The sequence below is a fragment of the Triticum dicoccoides genome, chromosome 1A, assembly GCF_002162155.2.
Source record: "Triticum dicoccoides isolate Atlit2015 ecotype Zavitan chromosome 1A, WEW_v2.0, whole genome shotgun sequence".
Lineage (NCBI taxonomy): Eukaryota > Viridiplantae > Streptophyta > Magnoliopsida > Poales > Poaceae > Triticum > Triticum dicoccoides.
In genome coordinates, this window is record NC_041380.1 from 458,060,510 (window position 1) to 458,071,667 (window position 11,158).

Genomic DNA, 11,158 nt, shown 5'->3' on the forward strand with positions numbered 1-11,158 from the left:
GAGTTAAAGGGAAGTTAGCGCCACGATTTGTAGGACCATATCGAGTTTTGGAGCGTATGGGAGAAGTGGCCTACAAGTTGGAATGCCCGAAGGATTTTCAGGAGTTCATGATGTGTTCCACGTTTCTCAGTTAAAGAAATGTCACACGGAGATGGCTGACATACCGTTGAGAGACACAGTACCCTTAGAAACTATTCAATTGGATAACGATTTGACCTACGAGGAGAAACCATTTAAGATTCTCGAGTTTGCCAGCCGAGTCACCCGCAGCAAGGTTATCAAGTTTTGCAAAGTTCAGTGGAGCCACCACACGGAGGATGAAGCCACCTGGGAACGAGAGGAAGATTTACTCAAGGACCACCCTCACCTATTTTCTTGCCAACCCGAATCTCGAGGGCGAGATTCATCTTAAGGGGGGTAGGTTTGTAACATCCCAAATTTCCAATTTGGAATGTTATACATTAGATCATCAATGCATATGATATTTTATTTTTGCATTTTGGTTGATCCTAGAAATTCTACGCAACTTAATGACCCATGCAGAGACTTCGGGATTTCGTTATTTTCATATTTGAGTTCTCTCAAATTTTGAGAATAGGATCACTTGATTTTATTTATTTTATCATCAATTATTTCTATTACAAAAATATGAGAGAGGGAATAAAATGACTTTCCCAAAATAAAGAAATATTGAGGATTTAATAATAAAATCAAATAAGATTTTATTTCGGAGTTTTCTGTGTTTTATTTGAATTTAGGAATAATGTGCGTTTTTCAAAATTGCATTTAGGTCCAAAATAAACGTTCACCTTGTGCGGCTTGATTTTAGAAGCCCGTGAAAATTTATTTCGGAATTTTTGGAGTCCCTTTAGTATTTCTTTTTATTTTTCTTCCGAGCAAAAAAAAAAGTGAACCGACCTAACCGGGCTGTGTCCGGATAGGACTCTGGCCCGGCAGGCTTTAAAAGCCGGCCCAGCCCCCCCGGGAGAAACCCTAGCCGCTGCCCAGCCCCGCCCACGCGCCGCCGCCGCTGCCCCGCGCCGTCGCCGCCGTACGCTGCCGCCGCCTCGTTTTCCGTGCCATTGTTTTTTTTAAATAGATCAGTTTTTTCGTCGGTTTTTTTAAATAGATCTGTTTTTCCAGTTTATTTAAATAGCGAGCGTTCATCCGTTCGTTCGTTCTAGCGAGCGTTCGTCGTTTTTTTCTTTTTCTCGGATTAAATCCGCGATTTTTCTGATCGCGATTCCTGATCCGATTTTCGTTTTAGTATAACTTTTCGCTCGTTTATCGGAATCAGGCGATTCAAGCGCCTAGAGATTCGTCTCAAAACCCTCTATCCGTTTAACCAACTTAAACAAGATTTTGCTACTGTAAAATTTGCCCTAGATCCAGATTACTAGAACGAAGTTGTTTTCTTTCGCTGTTTGACTTTCGTTGCTTCGTTCGATTTGATTCTTTTTGCCAACCGGAGTTCTTAAGTTAAACCTTCTGGTTAGATCTCTTATTTGAGTTTTACCTATGCATTAGATGAGTACTTATTGTATGCTTGTTTGTTTGCCTGCAATAGAATACCCGCAATGCGCCACTTGTTACTTCGAATCGTTAGGTTTCGCGGATCATCAGCAAGGCAAGTAACACTTTGATCATACCTTTTCTACTACCCAGTTTTATTGCATTAGATCAATCCTCACACATTGCATGATTAGGATCTAATTAAATTGTGGGAGGGGAAGTAGATGAGGTAGTACCTATTACCTATTTATTATCAAACCTTTGGGAGTTACTTCTACGTTTGCTTATTATGCCATGCTATGCTAGTAGACATGGATTGGGTGAGTGATATCCATGACAGATGTGAGATTGTTAATTAATAGTTTATCTAAGGTGGTAACTTAAACACACATCTGGGTGGATTGAGGCACCTGGGTATTCCAGGACTTGCATGTTTTCTTTTGGACCGCCACCCAGGCTCAAAGGGATCATGAGACTATTCATACTAGAAACTTCCGTGTGCAGCCACAAGCTATTATGGGCTCTAGCATAGTTGACTAAGTTGTGCGAACTCTTACAGTGGTAGACTAGCAGATGTAGAGGATGTAGGTGGTACGGTCTACCCGATCGTAAGGTGCTAGCGCTTCTGAAAGACTATGTCTCGGTCATCCGTCTTCTCAAACATCATGTAGTGCGAGAAACCAAACAGAGGCGATCGAGTCTTGTGGGGAAAAGTGCGCAAACCTCTGCAAAGTGTAATAAACTAATCATGGTTAGCCGTGTCCCCGGTTATGGACATCTTGAGTATCTAGTACTTGGATTATCATGTGAATCTCAACATGTTACTCTAAATTAATTTTGATGGGTTATGTTTAAAGATGATGCTTAATTGGGATTGAGAATGCTGTCAACCATTCTCAATGTTTAACAACTACTATGTTAGTAATTAAATTCATTCCTTTGAAGTAGGGAAAAATTGGCTTTACGCAAAAACTGTAACCATAGAGCTTTCCACCAGCCAAATATGCATATAGTATAGCTGTTTCATTCCATTACTCTCTATGTGTTACATTGCCAGCATATTCCATGTGCTGACCCGTTTCGGGCTGCAATGTTAATGTTGCAGACTTTTCAGACGATGATTAAGGAGTTTTTAGGTCATGGTTCTATACTCAGTGATGCCGTTGGAGTTGATGGACTCACTTATCTTCCAAGCCTTCCGCTGTTATCGTTATTGGATGGCCTTAGGCCATATTTATTGTAATAAGTTCTCTTATGAGACACTCGATGTAATAAGTGTGTGATTGCTACTTTGCTATAAATCCTCCGAGTACTGTGTGGTATCAGCATTACTGATCCAGGGATGACACCGGAGCACAGAGATCAGACTATTTGAGGTCTGGTCGCTACACTCCTCCCCTCCTTTATATACGGGGGAGGAGGGCACCCCATAGACACACAAGTTGATCTTTAGCCATGTGCGGTGCCCCCCTCCATAGATTTCCACCTCGGTCATATTGTCATAGTGCTTAGGTGAAGCCCTGCATCAATAACTTCATCATCACTGTCAACATGCCGTCGTGCTGACGAAGCTCTCCCTCGGCCTTAGCTGGATCTAGAGTTCGAGGGACGTCACCGAGCTGAATGTGTGCAGATCACAGAGGTGTCATGCATTCGGTACTTGATTGGTTGGATCGTGAAGACGTTCAACTACATCAACCGCGTTACTCAACGCTTCCATTTTCGGTATTCGAGGGTACGTAGACACACTCTCCCCTCTCGTTGCTATGATATCCTAGATAGATCTTGCGTGACCATAGGAATTTTTTTGAAATACTGCGTTCCCCAACAATTATTCATGCTAGAATTGTATTAACCGGAAACTTGATACATGTGTGAATACATAGACAAAACAGAGTGTCTGTAGTACGCCTCTACTTGACTAGCTCGTTAATCAAACATGGTTACATTTCCTGACCATAGACATGTGTTTTCATTTTATGAACATGATCACATCATTAGGAGAATGATGTGATGGACAAGACCCATCCGTTAGCTTAGCATAATGATCGATAAGTTTTATTGTATTGCTTTCTTCATGACTTATACATATTCCTTTGACTATGAGATTATGCAACTCCCTAATACCGAAGGAACACCTTGTGTGCTATCAAATGTCACAACGTAATTGGGTGATTGTAAAGATGCTCTACAGGTGTCTCTGAAGGTGTTTGTTGGGTTGGCATATATCGAGATTAGGATTTGTCACTCCGAGTATCGGAGAGGTATCTCTGGGCCCCCTCGGTAATGCACATCAGGATAAGCCTTACAAGCAATGTGACTAATGAGTTAGTTGTGGGATGATGCATTACGAAACGAGTAAAGAGACTTGCCGGTAATGAGATTGAACTAGGTATGAAGATACCGATGATTGAATCTCGGGCAAGTAACATACTGATGACGAAGGGAATGACGTATGTTGTCATTGCGGTTTGACCGATAAAGATCTTCGTAGAATATGTAGGAACGAATATGAGCATCCAGGTTCTGTTGTTGGTTATTGATCGGAGATGTGTCTCGGTCATGTCTACATAGTTCTCGAACCCGTAGGGTCCGCACGCTTAACGTTCGATGATGATTTGTATTATGAGTTATGTGTTGGTGACTGAAGATTTTTCGGAGTCCCGGATGAGATCATGGACATGACGAGGAGTCTCTAATTGGTCGAGAGGTAAAGATTTATATATTGGACGATGGTATTCGGACACCGGAATGGTTCCAAAATGTTTCGGGTATTTTTGGAGTACCGGGAGGTTACCGGAACCCCCCGGGGAAGTAATGGGCCAATATGGGTCATAGAGGAGAGAGAGGGAAGCCCACAAGGGGAGGCATACGCCCCCATGGGCTGTCCTAATTGGACAAGGGGAAGGGGGCGCGGCCCCCTTTCCTTCCCCATCTCCTCTCCTTCCCCTTTCCCCCTCCAAAAGAAAGGAAGGGGGCGACTTGGACTAGGAGTCCTAGTCGGTTCCCCCCCCCCTATGGCGCGCCCCTTGGCCGGCCTCCTCCCTCTCCTCCTTTATATACGGGGGCAGGAGCACCCCAAAGCACAACAGTTGTTTCTTAGCCGTGTGCGGTGCCCCCCTCCACAGTTTACTCCTCCGCTCATATTGTCGTAGTGCTTAGGCGAAGCCCTGTGCGAATCACATCACCATGCCTTCGTGCCGACAAAACTCTCCCTCGACACTTTGCTGGATCAAGAGTTCGAGGGACGTCATCGAGCTAAACGTGTGCTGAACTCAGAGGTGTCGTACGTTCGGTACTTGATCGGTTGGATCGCGAAGACGTTCGACCACATCAACCGCGTTAACCTAACGCTTCTGCTTTCGGTCTACGAGGGTACGTGAACATACTCTCCTCCTCTCGTTGCTATGCATCTCCTATATAGATCTTGCGTGATCATAGGAATTTTTTTGAAATTGCATGCTACGTTCCCCAACAGTTATTAGATGATGGGTTGCGAGAATGACAGAAGCTTAAACCCTAGTTAATGCACTATTCTGCGAGGGACTGATTTGGATCCAAAAGTTTAATGCTATGCTTAGATTTATTCTTAATACTTTTCTCATAGTTGTGGATGCTTGCAAGGGGGTTAATCATAAGTAGGAGATTTGTTCAAGTAAGAATAGCACCTAAGCATCGGTGCACCCACATATAAAATTATCAAAGTAGCGAACACAAATCAAACCAACATGATGAAAGTGAGTAGATGAAATTCCCGTGTACCCTCAAGGACGCTTTGCTTATTATAAGAGACCATTTTGGCCTGACCTTTGCCTCAAAAGGATAGGGCTACCTTGCTGCAATTTTGTTACTATTACTGTTACTTGCTCGTTAAAAATTATCTTGCTATCAAACTACTCGTTACTTATAATTTCAGTGCTTGCAGAGAATACCTTGTTGAAAACCACTTTTCATTTCCTTCCGCTCCTCGTTGGGTTTGACACTCTTACTTATCGTAAAGACTACGATTGATCCCCTATACTTGTGGGTCATCAGTGAGACATACTTGTTGGTCTCCAACAAAGCTGATAATACAGCTAAGGAAAACTAACTTGAAGACAGCGAGACAACCCCAAAGTCTTGTCTTGATGTAGTATTCGAGTTACTGGCCACTACCACTGGCACAAGCTCTTCAAACTCACTGTATGAATCAGTTCGGTTTCTTGAGTCTCAACTACAAGATGAAAGACATCGATCAACTGTGCTGTGACAAGAAGCCAAAGGACTATGGAAGTCCCTAGAGAATTCAGATGCATACTTTCTCGTGCAACATCAAGCGTTGGAGGATTTTAGCGCAAAATAGGAGAAAGCCAATAAGCTTGTTATGTGTATTGCCATCATGGTGGATACCCAGGATAACGTTTCTTGAGCTCTTCTGATGTTGTTTCAGTTATGGACTTGTTTTGTTGCCATGTTTATTTGCACTGGTGGCCAATTTAGACGACTAGTATATGTAATATGCTGCTTTCTTCCCTATATTTGCACTGGTGACGAACTTTGATGCCCAGTGGATGTAATATGTGTAATAGCCGTAATAGCCTAGCGTTAGTTGCTTGCTTATTTATATCCTTATTGTCTTGTTTAGTTGTTTTCTTGTAGTCACTGCTGTTCTTTTTCTGTGTTTTTCTAGTGGCCACAGTAACCTATTTTTTTAAAACTAGGCCACAATAACCATGGGCAACATACGGACCATTGTAACCATGTTCCTGCTACCTGCTGTAGTGACCATGGGCCTCCTATGGGCCGAAGGATCCATGGGCCTTCTATGGATCGTAGAATCAATGGGCCTTCTACGGGTCGTACAATCGATTGGCAAAACATGGGCTGTAATATTCGTGCACCAATAATGGACCGCAATATGGGCCGTAAACGGGCTACAATGGGAATTGTCTGTTTATGGGCCGACCATAACGAGCCGTTAAGAGGCCGATGTGTTTAATGGGCTTCATTCTATCGACAGGCATAACGGGTCGTTAGTGGGTCGTATTTGATGACGCTATGAAAATGGCCCAACGGATTAACGGGCCACAAACGGGCCGACTATATCCACATGCTAAATTTGGCCCACAAGCGGAACAGGCCACTAATGGCCCGTGAGTATTCGAATGCTGGAAATGAGCCCGAGAATAAATGGGCCCTTAGAAGGCTGAAAGATAACACGGGCTGGAAATGGCCCAATGGAATAACAGACCGTTAATGGGTATAAAGGGATATACTGTTCATTATGGGCCAGTTTCACCACTTAACGTTAATGGACCCAGGGTTACAGAGGGCCTCATATGGGCCAAAAGACGTCATGGGCCATACATGGGCCGAAAGTTACAACGGGATGGAATCATATTGGATGACCCAGATGATGCTACTGGGCCTAATTCGGATAGGCCATAACGGGTCATGAGTTAGCGGGTTGTAAATGGGCTATATGCGAACAGGCCATTAACAGGCTTTCCGTGGGCCGACGCGCTACCTTTTGACCAAGTCAAACGGGCTGGGCTTTTCAACTGAATGGGCCACTTTTGGGCCTTGCCATGTGTCAACGCATCATAGGCGCCTCTCGTCCAGTGGGTGGATAACATCTGTCCCAACATTGAGCGGACACGTGGTTCCTCTGGCCATTGGGAATTTTACACGTGGAAAACCCCCATTGGTCCGAGCTGTTGATGGGTTATCGGATCCAAACCGGAACCTGATAGCTTAATGGCAAACCGTTACGGTGTATGCCACGTGTCGGTTACCCTTGACGAAAACACTTTCATGACGCGTCATTTATCGTCAGGGAAGTGGACACTTGTGTGATGATAATTTTGATATTGTCATGGAACACTTTTACGACAACACAGGTATGACTATCTTGATTCTGTCATAAAAATATCACGGATGTACATGCATGACAGAAAATGTGACCTACTGTGACAAACACGTATCATCATGGAAGTGTATTTTTTGTAGTGATTGCAACCGTCGGTGATACACAACAAATCATAAACGGTCTGCAGCACTTGTATGTGTGCGAAGGGGCTCTTGAACCATTTGTGATAGAACATTATCACACACGGTAATTGTTCAGAAACGTGTGCGGAGGAGTCATGCATGGCACACGAGTTCTGTAGAAAACTCGTGTGTGATGGGGCACATATTGCACACAGTTCAAGTTCGCCCGTGTGCCTTAGATACTGTTTCCCAAACGGTTCATTATGAAACACCGTTTGGTTTCACTGCGTCATTAGAAACGTTTAATCACCGATCCCATACGTGTGACATAATTTAGTGTGTGATGCATCACATACGATTACATCCGGCAAGGCGTCTGCATCATGGCTCCCTATCCCTGACGGTTTTTGGGTCGTGTGGGAAGGACCCCCCTATCGCACACACTCACTAGGTGACGGTTTAAAATGTCGTCACGGAAAGGGGTTAACAACCATTTGTATAGCAGCTCGCTGTACTAGTGTATGATCGCGTCAAATGGACGTTTCTGGAAGGTGCCTTGTCCATGTTTTGTTTCTGCCACAAATGGACTTCCTAGGTAATGACTTGTGTTCGTTTAGTGAGATACGCGGTGAGGATAAACGGGGAAATTTTGGATTTCTTTTACCCTATGAGGGGCCTTAGGCAGGGTGACCCGTTAAGCCCTTACTTGTTCCTCTTTGTGGCTGAGGAACTCTCCATGGCTCTGGATAAGCAGTATGAAGTTGGAAACATTATCCCGATTAAAGTTGTCAGAGGAATCCTAGGAATCTTCCATTTATTGTTCGCGGATGATAGTTTGCTCTTCTTTAAAGCACCTGAATCTCAAGCTCTAAGGGTGAAAGACACTATATCTTTATTTCAACAAGGTACTGATCAAGTTCTTAGCCCCGGAAAATGCTCTATATTGTTAAGTCAGGCGTGTCCAGAATCGGCTAGGAAGGCTATTACTTGTACCTTGGAGATTACAACGACTACTTTTGAGGAGAAATATTTGGTCCTTTCAACCCATTTCGGCGCGCTTCACTAAAAGGCTAACAAACTGGGCTGAGAGGTTTATGTCTCATGGTGCGAAAGACAACCTTGTAAAATCAGCGGCTCATGCTATTCCCACTTATACTATGAGCATTTTCAAGATGGGGGCAAGTTTCTATGATTGGTATGAAAAACTCATTAGAGATTTTTGGTGGGGCGATGAGCAAAATAATTGAAAAGCGTACTGGGTGTCATGGGATAGAATGACTCAAACTAAATCGCAAGGCGGAATTGGATTATATGCCATGAGAATTTTCAATCAAGTTTTGTTGGCGAAGCAAGTATGGAGACTTATTTAAAGGTCGGGCAGTATGTGCGCAAAAGTTTCGAAGTCAAAATATTATCCAAAAGGTAATCTCCTGGATATGGTCTTCCCTTTGGACGCGTCTCCCGTTTGGCGAGGGATTGAACATGGGCTTGAGTTGTTAAAGAAGGGCATGATATGGAGAGTGGGAAATGATAAAAGTATCCAGATTCTTAGAGATAATTAGATCCCTCACCAAGAAGGGATGTCAGTCCTGTCCCTTAAGAGCATAAGCAGAAGTCATTGGGTGAACCAATTAATTATACCAAACACAAATGAGTGGAATAGGCCTTTGGTTCACAGTTTTTCCATGAGTGTGAAGCTCAAGAGATGTGCAAAATTAGAATACCTTTAAGACATGTTGATGATTTACTGTCTCAGAATCATGAAAAGAATGGCATCTTTACGATGAGTAGCGCATACAAATTGGGGCTAAACCTAAAAATGGTACATGCTAGGAAGGAACATCACATAGCCACGTCAAGGGAAGGGAGTCTCTTTGGAACCTCATATGGAAAGCACACATCCCCCACAAGGTCAGAAATTTTGCTTGGAGAATCGCTACCGATTCTTTACCAACAAAAGAAAACAAATTGAGGAGGACTTTGGAACACGATAGCATTTGCAATATTTGTGGTAGGGAGCCTGATGATGCACACCATGCTACCGTTCGTTGTACCAAACCTAGAGCTCCAAGAGAAGCCATGAGGGAGGTAGGCCTTTACCGAAAGAAGAATGTTTCGCTCGCTCCAGACCTGTTTGGCTGCATAATTACTTAGCCAATGTGACAACATCTCCAGAGATAAGATCTTGTTGATGTTACGGAGAGCCTGGTATTTACGAGACGACATAGTGCATCATAAAGGTACAACCTCCATTGCGAAATCTGTCAATTTCTTGTCTAATTACTGGAATTGTCTTAAGGAAGGCATTAGTTATATTGATGTCTTGAAGGGCAAAGTCCATTGGTTGCAATTCCTAGAGCGCAACCCGAAGTCGGTGCCCATGCATCCAATGTTTTGGACTAGGGTCCCTGTTGGTTTTGTGAAGGTAAATTCAGATGCATTTTTTTATAGCTGGTTCGGGTTTGGCAGCGGTCGGAGTCGTTGGAAGAAATAGCGACGGCGAGGTTTTGTGTGCGGGCAGGATCCTTCTTGACTGCACTGATGTTGAAGAGGCTGAAGGGCGGGCAATGCTTTTAGGCATGCATGCGAACACTGATGTAGTTCCTACGATGTTCGGGACAGATTGCATGGCAGTTGTTGAGGCCCTCAACGCAAATTCCGTGATTTGACCAAGATGGTGGGCTACTTACAATGTTTCGTGGGCCTTACTGAAGAATTCTCATCCTAAAGAGTAACAAAGATTGGAAGAGAGAGCAACTTGTGGCTGCGCACAAACTTGCAGCTTATGCTAGAAGTAACGACAATTTTTTTTTTATGATGGGCAGTGTGCCAGCGCCACCTTGGGCTTGTTCGGAAATGCTCCAGCTCCACCGAATCCTCACCTCCCGCTTCTCCATCAGAACAGACGCTCCTTGTAGAAAATGGCACTAGTACAAAGATGTTCGGCAGGTAGCTTTGCTCGCGATTCGGGTGGAGCTGGGCAAGGAAACAGGAACGAGCAAGTTGGGCGTGGCATGCGAACCGTTTTCACTTGGCGGTGGCAGTTTTTTCGTAATTCTTATCAACTCCTTGATTTAAGGATCTAAGATCTCAGAAACAGCAGCTCCGCAATTTTTGCCTGCGACCAGCTCCACTTCCCATTTTCTACTTCACGAAGTTTACACGTTCGGTGTCGCTCCACCAACTCCGGCAACGAAGCCCAGGAGCGGAGAGCATCCGAACACGCCTTTAATATTTTTTTTTCATCAAACACGCCTCTAGTATAACTGATGTAATCTTGAAAGGCTGTACTCCGGGTACAAGTTATATACGGAGTATACAACTCTCTTTTCCCTAAAAAAGAATCACGTTAAATCGCACGAGGTTTTCTCCTTTGGGCTCATTTTGCTTTCGAAAACCAAAGCGAAGCCACAACCGGAGGCGCTGTCTTCAACCCCCGATTGTACCCCAGCGGCCCAGACGGTGGACCCCACCTGGCAGTATCAGCACTCTGCTTCCCCTCCCTCCCTCTCCCTACCCCCGAACTATCCCATCGCCCCATCGCTCCAAACCCCTCCCTCTCCTCGCCTCCCCACCCCACCCCGACCGGAAATGATGAAGTCCCTCTTCCTCTTCTCCGCGCACCCCGCGCCGCCCCTCCTCCCCTCCCCCAGCCTCCGCAGGCTCCTCTGCCTCC

At 44.5% G+C, this 11,158-nt stretch overlaps 1 protein-coding gene across 1 annotated transcript in view; it reads left to right on the plus strand.

Annotated features, from left to right (window-relative positions):
- The window catches only part of LOC119353708 (transcription termination factor MTERF4, chloroplastic-like), a 98,510-nt gene that overhangs the window by 85,453 nt on the left and 1,899 nt on the right, over window positions 1-11,158 (plus strand). The window lies entirely within an intron of this gene.